Source organism: Myxine glutinosa, chromosome 2 (genome assembly GCF_964187855.1).
Source record: "Myxine glutinosa chromosome 2, kmMyxGlut1.1, whole genome shotgun sequence".
NCBI lineage: Eukaryota > Metazoa > Chordata > Myxini > Myxiniformes > Myxinidae > Myxine > Myxine glutinosa.
In genome coordinates, this window is record NC_136262.1 from 193,930,058 (window position 1) to 193,941,917 (window position 11,860).

Consider the following 11,860-nt stretch of genomic DNA (forward strand, 5'->3'; position numbering starts at 1 on the left):
GGATGGGGGAAGATAAGAGATGGTGGTGAACAGCTGTTTTGAAGACCTGGAGGGAGGCGTGTGATTGAAGTGAGTGTGGGAGTTTGTTCCAGAAGCGGGAGAAAAGAGGAATGAAAGAGTGAAGGTGAGCAGAGAGCCGAGATTTTGGCAGTTTAACCATCAGAGGGTGGCTGGCAGATCTTGTGCGACCTGTAGGAATATTTGGGGGACAGAGCACAGAGAGAGCTGGGGGAGCAAGGCCGGAGAGGAGTCGGTAGAAGACAGAAAGACCACCTACCTGCCTGCGGTGAGTGAGTGAAAGGCCCTCAGAGATAGCTTCATCGCGGGAGATTCCAATGATTCTGAAAGCTTTGGATTCAACAGCGTGAAGCCGAGCCAGGTGTGAGGCAGGAGCACCAGCCCATAGGGGAGAACAGTATTCCATTGAGCTGCGGATGAAAGCCTTGTATGTGGTGAGGAGCTCAGGTGTGCCTAGGAAGGACTTCGCACGACGGAGGATGCCCAGTCGGTGACTGGCTTTGGAGGCCAGCTTGGAAATGTGGTTTTCCCAAGAAAGATCATGGCAGATGGTGAGACCCAAAAGCTTGAGCGACAGAACTTCTTGGAGAGGATTGTTGAGAAAGTAGATGGGAGGGTTGTCCAGTCGATCTTTTCGGAGAGACATAGTAAGAGTGTGACATTTGTCAGGATTGAAAGACATGTTCCACATGTTTGACAAGTCTGTGATTTTGTCCAGGTCTTCAGAGAGTGAGGAGGCTGCAGACTGCCGATCTGAGGGAAGAGGAATGGAGCGGCAGAGAGTGGAGTCATCAGCAAAGAGATACAGAGGATTTTCCAGAGAGTCGGAGAGATCATTGATAAAGACCAGAAAAAGCACAGGGCCCAGCACACTGCCTTGGGGAACTCCAGCCTGAACGGGAAGGGGAGATGAGAGAAATCCATTCAGGGCCACACGTTGACTACGACCAGAGAGGAAGTCCGCAAGCCATGCATGGAGATTTCCATGGATACCATAGGAGGAGAGTTTGGTGAGCAGAGCTGGGTGCCAGACCGTATCGAAGGCACGTGATATGTCAAGGGAGACAGCTCTGATTTCCTGTTTGGCATTGAGGACCTCCATCCATTGTTGAGACAGCAGAAGCAGCATGTCCAGAGTAGAGTGACCTGGTCTGAAACCAAATTGATGATCAGAGATCAAGCCATTGGAGAAGAGGAAAGATTTCATATCCGAAGCAATGATGGATTCCATGACTTTGCTGATAATTGGGAGCAGGCTGATTGGTCTGTAGTTGCAAGGATCTGTTTTTGCACCTTTTTTGTGTAAAGCGGTAATGTTTGCTGATTTCCAGGATGCTGGCAGATGACCTTGAGCAAAGGATAGGGTGAAAAGAACAGAGAGAGGGTGAGATAGAGCGGCAGAGCAGGATTTTAGGACCCGTGGGCTGATGCCATCTGGTCCAGTTGCAGAATCCCGGCATTGTGGGTACCGCAAATCCGTCCGTTCGAAGGTACCGCAAAAACGGCTGAACCGATCGCAACGATATTTTGGGTGGGTAATCCTGGGATCTCCTGGAGTAAAATAGGGCATATTGTTTTTCCAATTTCAGCTTTGGCCTCCAGCATTTTCAGGTTTGGACTCCCACATAACGTTATTTTCCTGGGTGCCACACAAACGGCTGCACCGATCGCTGCACAGCTGCACTGATCGGACTCGGTGACTTCGGACAAAGACCTTTTATAAGGACATGGGTTGAATCCCTGCTTGAGAAAATGCCAACCCCCTCCCCACCATCACGGTCGTCTCTCCAACTCACAATCCCATGAGATATGCGGAAAGGACGACCCAAAACCAATTATCTTCTTTTTGATTCGTATATAAACATCATTAAAAGTAAATAATGACCTCGGTCAAAGTTCAAATGACGTGGGTTTAATCTCTACATGAGAGAATTCCACATAGCTATTTGGGTGGTGTATAAGCTAACAGATCGCTGTCTCTTACCAATCTTACCCAGGCCGTAACACCTATCGGCTCAACACCCTTATAACTGTTGACTTGTTAGTTTTTACAATGAAGGAAACATTAACAATGTTGTTAAAAGTTTATTTTGTGATTAATTTGTGATTGGAGTCATGCTGTTTGGAATGAAAAAAGAGATATCGAGTTCAGGTAAATGACGACATGCCGTGATGGTTTCTACCTTCTGAACGTGAACTTCGCGGATCGCCATATGCAGATTCGCCACGGACCCATGATCGATGTTTCTATACGTGAACGTACCAGTTTGTTTGCGAATGGCTACGTTTTTCATGGAAGTCCTTCACGAACTTGCTGTCCATGTCTGACGTGCGACTGAAGGTGCTACAGGAATGTGGAATTTATTGGTTTCATGCTTTTGCATTCGCCGTATCTGCATTGCCTGTTTGTTTCTGGCTTCCCACCCGTGCGTAGCACGGGTATCTCAGTAGTCATTTAAACTTACCCTGTACATCGACAAGGCCCAGGTATGACCTTCCTATCGGTATTAAAAAGCATGAAGGTTTGGGTATAACGTGCAAACGTTGGTTGAAACAGATGGAAAAATAGAGGAACAAATGAGTTGAGAAAAGCAGTGTCTGGATTTTGGCAGTGAATTACAAGGATACTAATTGATTAATTGACAAATCGATATAGACTAATAGTATATATGATTCTGATCCTCATAACATCCTCGCATTATGATCTGCTGTTTCAGATGTCAAAACCATTTCAACATAGTTCCTCTACAGCAGTTGGAGTCACGTTCTCTTTGCGACATCTGGTTCGTGATTTGTACAACTTTGTGAAAACAAAAATCACTTGTACAACTTTTTGAAAGGTTTCGTATGTTCGAGGGAACATACTGATGAGGGCGAAATGTGCTGCAGCTGAGCAATTCCAGCACAGGTGTGTTCTGCCATGGAACACATAGTCTCACAAAAATCACTGGCAAGCGCAGGTGTGTAAAAACACAACAGTTTGTACCATAGCTCCTTTCATGGCTCGTCAATAAAACAGCTTGTACGTGTTTTTACAGGCACGCTGGGTATTTCTGACAATATACAGCATGTCCGGCATGTTTGATTATAACGAACCTTAGTGTTTAGGCATTGCTCCAGATTCAGCATACAGTGACATGACTGTCTTCACCAGATTCAAATTCACCATTATTTTGGAAAACAATAAATACAGTTTGTTGCCTGTGGCACCGATGTGGATGGAGGTTATGTTTTCACCCCTTTCTGTCACTTTGTTTGCCGTCTGTCTGGCTCTGTTTGTGAACAGGATATCTCAAAAAGTTATAGATCTATTCGGACGAAATTTTGTAGACAAGTTGGGTGTGTGACAAGGATATGAATCGATTCGATTGAATTTTGGTGGATCCAAATACGGATCCGGCTGGATACGAGAGTTTTTAATTAGTTTTAGTGATTCTTCTTCTTCACTATTTAGCAATGTGGCCAAAGATTATTATTATTTTTTTTTTTGTATACAGAATCGAGGCTCGTGAAAGAGCTAAAATTTATCTCAAGAAAAAAAATCAAACAGACAAATAAAATACATTAAAAGAGGGAGTGGTAGACAAGATGGGGAGAGAAGGGGAAGCACACAAACAACATTTGAGAGCAGGGACATCGGGAGATGTGTGGGAGGGAGAGGGCTTGGGGGGAGGAGGCGTGGGAAGGGGGAGGGAGTGGGAGAAGTATAAAACACAAGGACACCAAGGACTTCCAGAAAAGAAGTTGGTATTTCAAAAAAGTGGATTCGGGGTGAAATTAGCGGGGGTAGAAAAGATCAAGGTTTTGGATTATTTTTTATTATTTTTTATTTTTTATTTTGTATACTGAATCGAGGCTCGTGAAAGAGCTAACATTTATTTCACAAACAAATCAACCAGACAAACAAAATATACAAAAAGAGGGAGCGGAAGACAAGATGGGGAGAGAAGGGGAAGCACACAACCACAACATTTGAGAGCAGGGAGAAGTGTGGGAGGGAGAGGGCTTGGGAGCAGGAGGCGTGGGAAGGGGAGGGGGGGGGGGGGGGTGAAATTAGCGGGGATAGAAAAGATCAATGTTTTGGATGGGGGAAGATAAGAGATGGTGGTGAACAGCTGTTTAAAAGACCTGGAGGGAGGAGTGGGATTGAAGAGAGTGAGGGAGTTTGTTCCAGAGGCGGGAGAAAAGAGGAATGAAGGAGTGAAGGTGAGCAGAGAGTCTTGATTTTGGCAGTTTAACCATAAGAGGGTTGCAGGCAGATGTTGTGCGACCTGTAGGAATATTTGGGGGACAGAGCCCAGAGAGAGCTGGGGGAGCAAGGCCGGAGAGGAGTCGGTAGAAGATGGAAAGACCACCAACCTGCCTGTGGTGAGTAAGTGAAAGGCCCTCGGAGATAGCTTCATCGCGGGAGATTTCAATGATTCTGAACGCTTTGGTTTCAACAGCGTGAAGATGAGCTAGGTGTGAGGCAGGAGCACCAGCCCAGAGGGGAGAGCAGTACTCCATTGAGCTGTGGATGAAAGCCTTGTATGTGGTGAGGAGCTCAGGTGTGCCAAGGAAGGACTTCGCACGACGGAGGATGCCCAGTCGGCGACTGGCTTTGGAGGCCAGCTTGGAAATGTGGTTTTCCCAGGAAAGATCATGGCAGATAGTGAGACCCAAAAGCTTGAGTGACAGAACTTCCTGGAGAGGATTATTCAGAAAGTGGATGGGAGGGTTGTCCAGTCGGTCTTTTTGGAGAGACATCGTAAGATTGTGAGATTTGTCAGGATTGAAAGACATGTTCCACTTTTTTGCCCAGTCTGTGATTTTGTCCAGGTCTGCAGAGAGTGAGGAGGCTGCAGACTGCCGATCTGAGGGATGAGGAATGGAGCGGCAGAGAGTGGAGTCATCAGCAAAGAGATAGAGAGGATTGTCAAGAGAGTCAGAGAGATCATTGATGAAGACCAGAAAAAGCACAGGGCCCAGAACACTGCCTTGGGGAACTCCAGCCTGAACAGGAAGAGGAGATGAGAGAAACCCATTGAGGGCCACACGTTGACTGCGACTAGAGAGGAAGTCCGCCAGCCATGTGTGGAGATTTCCATGGATACCATAGGAGGAGAGTTTGGTGAGCAGAGCGGGGTGCCAGACCATATCGAAGGCACGTGATATGTCAAGGGAGACAGCTCTAATTTACTGTTTGGTATTGAGGACCTCCATCCATTGTTGAGACAGCAGAAGCAGCATGTCCAGAGTAGAGTGACCTGGTCTGAAACCAAATTGATGATCAGAGATCAAGCCATTGGAGAAGAGGAAAGATTTCATATCCGAAGCAATGATGGATTCCATGACTTTGCTGATAATTGGGAGAAGGCTGATTGGTCTGTAGTTGCAAGGATCTGTTTTTGCACATTTTTGTGTAAAGCGGTGATGTTGGCTGATTTCTAAGCAGATGGCAGGATGATGTATGACACGATATTTCAAAAAGTTGTGGATGACTTCTGACAAAATTTGGTGCATGAGTTGGGTAGGCAACAAGAAGAAGCCAATTCGATTTTGTTTCAGGTACGAATCCAGATTCGGCCCATCATTGGGATACAAAACGTAAACTGTTCAGCCTGGCGGATGTGTGCTCTCTACCGAGTGCCCTTCTAGTTTCCAATGTAATTTCAATCTCCCTATTGTGTTTCCAGTCTATGTTGTGGAACTGGATGTATGAAAGGTAATAGAATGCCACTTTATCACTATATGCCGAAAATATTATTGCACTCATATGGATGTTATTCAATCAATGATGTTGACACTGGTTTACCCAATTGACAGGTCCCACCAATTACTATCACGTACAGCGTTTGGTCGTCATACCTACACTGAGTTGTTACTGAATTGACATTTTCCTCATTTGAATTTCAGTTACAATGGTGTGCGCCTGGTCTGCAGTTTACTTCAACAGCTTATTTTCCCGATTTCCTATCCCCCTTGCTAACAGCGGCACTGGCACCGCATGCTTAACCTGGTGGTACCACGATTTGCCTTCAGTCACGTGATCAATCTGAGGTATGTTTTCATTCACTCGGCTTTTTGCACACTAGGTACCTTGTCTTCCCTTTGCTGTCTGGGGTTTCTTCTGTTGGGCGCTTAAATGAACTTGGTTGGGAGAAATTATCGCAATACCTGATTCTGTACTTGTGTGATGAGCGATGGTTTCTGATTTCAAACTTCCAATGATGCCAGCAAAACGTATTACAGAGAGGCAGTTTTTTTTTTTTTTGTATACTGAATCGAGGCTCGTGAAAGAGCTAACATTTATTTCACAAACAAATCGACCAGACAAACAAAATATACAAAAAGAGGGAGTGGAAGACAAGATGGGGAGAGAAGGGGAAGCACACAACCACAACATTTGAGAGCAGGGAGAAGTGTGGGAGGGAGAGGGCTTGGGGTTGTACATATTATCATGTTTTGTTTTTCAAGGAAAATGAAAAAAAAGAAAAACTATTAATAAAAGCTCAAAAGGACCCAACTATTTTTATCGTATGGAACTGGTGACAAATTCAAAAACATATGGAAAGGGTTAGGAAGACATGGAAGGGTGAGATCAGAGAGAAATGAAGTTTGGGCAGAGAAGGGAAAAAAGTTTGGGACCCAGGGAAAACAGACGGGAGAGGGGATGTGAGAGGAAGGAGTTAAGAGGCAGGTGTGAAGAGTACAGGAAACTCTCCGGGCGGCGTCCAAAAAATTAGATGATATTTGCATACGTAAAAAATAGACCAAAGAGTTTTTGCATCTAAGGCATAATGATTACAATGCTGTGATCTTAGACGCAGCCTGTAAACATTCTTTGCAACGTTTGTAGGCCTACTCATCTGTTTCCCTTTTCCGATGATGGTTGTGGGGAGAGAGTATGAATGCCCAAATCAAAATCCAAAACGCAGATCCGAACGTCTCAATTTTATGGCCCTGTTGACATTTCATTGGTGTTGCCTGTTCCCATTGAGAGCTTCCCAGGGGTCAACTTCATGACCGATGCTTGCGCCCTTTTCAATCATTAAATCTATAAATCCCAAGCACTTAAAAACCACGAACTTACTCGGTACACAAATCTCCAAAAGTTTAGACTTCATGTCAGCATCGGCTCGCGAGGCCCTGAAATTTCATACGTGGTCTGTTCGGAATGAAAATAAATGAAAGCCATTTCCGTTCCAAGGCTTTTTTTGACGAGGCCATTTCCTGGCAGTAATATCGCAGCTTTGCCTCAACAGCAGCGCAACTCAACGTTGGTTCTGGCTGCGATTATTAGTGGCTTCAGCTCTTCCGGTTTTGGGTCAAAAAGGCAGTATTCTCTAGGCAAAGCAATAGAGCCATAGGCCCTTTCCAGAAGGGTATCTTTGAACAGTCTGGAGATATTGAAATCGGCTAATGTACGTTTAATGAGGCCACTGTCTGGCAACACAAATCTCAGCAAAAACGGAGAGAGCAGTTCCCGGTCAAGACCATGACGAGACAGAAAATGCCACTTCTCTTGAGTAGCACCTCGGGTTTGAACCAAAAGGAGCTGGAGTTGTAGCGACGGGAGAATCGTCACATCGTGCCTTAGAGTTTGTCCTAGTTAAGAGTGCCAAACGAGAATGCTGATATCACACCACCATTTCCTCTCTTTGTTAAAATACTTCAGCAACTGTTCTTTCTTCCTCTACACACAGTCGACCTCTTGTTGTCCGTGCCAAGCTTCGAGCCGTCACAAGAACAATCGCTTCCCATCGCCGGTAATTTGTGCACAGCCATTTTCACTAGATGACTGCAGCTGTATTTTCCAGGCCAAACAGCATAAACAACAGGAAAAGTGCCTCGAAAGAATGATAAATGACTGCTAAACGTCCGTGAAGCAAACCGCAGCGCCCCGGCGAGCGATTGCCACTTTGCATCGGCGCTTCATCTAGCGTGGAAGTCACTCGGTTCAGGTATAAATTAACAAGGAACATGAAAGTCAGGGTTCTGAGCAGGGCCCCGCTTCTATCATCCCCGGGCCTGGCACACAATGCGCTTATTGACGATTGACTCGAACACGGGCTCATCTGTGCGTAATTGGAGTTCAGCATGATGCCATCAAAAGGGCCAGGGAACAGTGAGCCAGCACTAACACGCACTTGCTGGTTCTCGTTTCAGCTGTCTATCTGCGCGCCTGGCCGGGCTCCGAAAGCCCAACGACTACCTGCTTGGGGAGGTAGGAACGCCGCTCATGCCAGAGAAAACAAGAGTTTTCTTTCGATGTACTGTATGCTCACTTATTGGATAACGTTTGAATAAACACTATTCAAAGGAGATTTAGGTGAAAAATAGGATTTAAATTACGAGGGGAAAAAGTCAATCTTTGCTGCTAGTCTGCACATGATGAAGCATGTGGTTATTAAAGTATGGGTACTTCATAAAGTTTGCTCATTATATCCATCCCTGCCTCACACCTTGCTCAGCTTGACGCGGTGAAAACCAAGGCCTTCAGGATCATTGGAATCTCCCACGATGAAGCCGAGTCTCTGGACATATCACTTTACCATCACAGACAGGTCGGTGGCCTCTCTGTCTTATAATATAACACATCCTTTCTGATCTTGCACCCTCTACTCCTTCTGCGTTCGGTCTTCCCCATGTTTCTGCATGATACACAAGGTCAGCCAGCAATCCCATTTTGGTGAAACTCATAAGATCCCAAATTACTGCTCACTTCCACTCATTCATTCCTCCACCTTCAACTCTCCTCCTTGCCTGTTGAATCAACTTCCACATCCTCTTCAATCTCATTTTTCCCTCCAGGTCTTCAAGACAGCTGTTCACTCAGATCACCCCCCATCCAAAACCGTGATCTTTTCCACCCCCGTTATCCCTCCCCCAAAAGCCCACCTCTTTCCAGTTTTCCTTCCTGGGAGTTTGCTTCGGTATCCATCTTGTCCACCCTCTGTGTACTCCCATAGTCCCCATATCCGTTATCTTCGATGTCCTTCTCTATTTTGTCCCTCAACACTGCTGTTGTGTGTTTCCATATCTCCTGCTGTTATTTTTATTGTGTTACTTCCTGATCCGTTCTATATTCTAGCCCCTCCATGAGCCTCGACTTTGTATACAATAAAAGTATGTAAAACATGTTTTAGGGCTACACACTTTTTAAAAAAGTTTTAAACCTTTTTTTTTTTGTTATTACATTTTTTTATAGATGAAAATGTACCAGAAAAGAGGACCGTGGGTCAAATTTCAGCTCTCTACGACGTATGGAATCTAGAAAACGAACGGCTCAAAGATCTGAAATGGGACAAACAAACAAAGTTCAGATGAAGTTAAATAAAAATGTGTAAAAAGGGAAAAAATTAAGTTAATAATGCGGTTGTAACATTCGGTTCACAGACCATGTTTGTGACTTACGCATGTCGAAGACAATCAAACTTTCAAAAATAAAATGTTTTCTATCTCTCTATTCCTCCTTTTTCCTTTTTCTCTCCCTCCTTTTTTTATCCCACCTTTATTACCTCTGCCACCGAAGGTGGATGGAGGTTATGTTTTCACCCCTGTCTGTCTGTCTGTTTGTTTGTCTGTCTGTGAACAGATATCTCAAAAAGTTGGCGACGGATTTGGACGAAATTTGGCATAGTGGTAGCGTATGTGACATGGACGAAATGATTAGATTTTGGTGAAGATCCGGATTCGGATCCGGCTAGTATAATTTTTAAGTGATTCTTCACCATTGGGAGATAGGGCCAAAAACGATATATAGCAGGATATCTCAATAAGTTGTGGACGGATTTGGGCGAAACTTGTTGGAGAGGTTATGTATGTGAAAAGGACTAATCGTATCGATTTCGGTGAAGATCTGAATATGGATTCGGCTACAATAATTATTTGATTTTTAAGTGATTCTTCACGGATCGGTACGATACGATCATTATTTAATTAGGTTTCCTATACAATTACATTGTATAGAAATTAGGTTTCCTATACAATTGCATTGTATAGGAATATCTTTAGTTTTTCCATGAGTTTTTTTTATTATTCTTCCACCCCTATTTTTCACCTCCGAAAACTTAAAATTAATTTTCTCAACCGTTGGTGAGATTGACAGGAAATTTTCATCAAGTGATCGGCTAGGTACGTATATATTTTTTACTGCTAAATATGCTGTCATAGGTCATGTGGTATGGTGCCATCTTGGAAAACACCTTCAAATTTGCCCCTCTATATATCTGAAACAGCTCAATGGAAAAAATTGAGTCATGGCTCATTCAAAAGAACTCTGCAATGGGACCAAAGAACATGTCTATTTAGTACGTATAATAAGAGTGCTAACGTTACGAGGTTAGAATTCGACAAACAGATCCCTTGCTCCCACGAAAATGATATTTTTTTTGCTGAACTTTAGTTAAAAAAAACTCAGAATGCAAAAAATTTTGAAGTCATACGTCACATGGTTCGGCCGCCATATTGTTTTTCGTGAAAAACACAAAAACCCCTTTGTCTCTGCAACGGCTGAACAGATCGAGCCCAAACTTGGCATGCATAATCGCATACCCATGACGAACAAAAAGTTCAGCGATCATGATGTCATGCGTCACATGGTTTTGGAGTTATGACGTTTTAAAGCGTAAACTTAAAATGCTATCTCCTCCATAATTTGTGAAGATATTGAGAGGAAACTTTACATAAATGTTCCCCATAGGGGGAAGTTAAAACGTTACTTGAGAAGTTTTGATAAGTCACATGGTTTGGCCACAATAAATAATTGAAGGAAAATCATAAAATGCTTCTATCTCTTGAACCACTGCATTGATGGACTTGACTTTTTAATGCAATGTAGCTCTCATCAAGCGGAACAAGTGTGTAAAATTTCAACATGATTGGTTGTACGGTCTCTTAGCTAGAAGTCGTTATTGTTGAAAGAAGGTCACGGGGGAGGCCACGGTCTTTCAAAGCTGTCCCGATCTTCACGCACGCTCGAAGTTAAGTAATGTTATGAATTTGGTAATGCAACATCTAGAGCTAGGTAGATCTGAATAGGTAGGTATTCGGCTGTCGTGACAGGGACTCTACATGTAATAAGTTATTGATGTTCAGGCGGTTGTCGGGGTAAGATGTATGAGTGTGGATCTACCTGGAGATTCGAGTGTTAAATAGTGAGGGATTAAAGGTAACGCCCCTGTGAGTATCACCTAGTAATCAAACCTTTGTCCTTTATGGCACTGCAAACCACATAAACATTAGTTAGGTCCTTAGTGCAACATTAAATAATTCCCTTTCCCTGACATTGACTTCGTAATAAATGGGCACCACCAGGCCAAGAACACCGCCACAATACACCGCCACCGTTTACACCTCCAATGCCTACAAACCTCGCCTGCGCACCTCAAAGGCCTACCAACCTCGCTGGCACGTGTTACACCAGGACCGCGGGGTCACGGACGGGAGATGTCAGGAGTCGCATGCCGCAGAGGGCGTGACCTGGGCGAGTTGGGAGGCTATGATTGGCTGAGGAGCGCGCCAATGTGACGTCATCGGCCACCAATATAGGCGACGGTCGGACGCCATTTCGGCAGTTCGAGTGGAGTCCAGAGTTGAGAGAGTTGAGTCGCAGAGTTCGTTGTTACAGTTCCGTACCAGAGTTCGTGGCAGTTGGCACAGGACACGGTTCGTTGCACAGTTCGTCGGAGTTGGCACAGGACACGGTTCGTTGAACATTCGTGACCACAGCTCGTTGCAGTTGGCAGTTGGCACTTGGTTTTGGTTGCTTCGTGCAGCCCTGCGGTGGACCGTTGGAGCAAAGGAGCTCGTGGTGTGTGTGGGCCGTTGGACCGACGAGGCCTGGTGGCGCTTGGAGGCG

At 44.7% G+C, this 11,860-nt stretch overlaps 1 long non-coding RNA gene across 1 annotated transcript; it reads left to right on the forward strand.

The window, feature by feature from the left end:
- The first annotated feature begins 6,033 nt into the window (after window positions 1–6,033).
- Window positions 6,034–8,552, forward strand: LOC137422505 (uncharacterized). Its single transcript, XR_010983490.1, has 3 exons — window positions 6,034–6,057; window positions 8,167–8,224; window positions 8,472–8,552. It is a non-coding gene; the product is annotated as an uncharacterized LOC137422505 (long non-coding RNA).
- The last annotated feature ends 3,308 nt before the right edge of the window (window positions 8,553–11,860 follow it).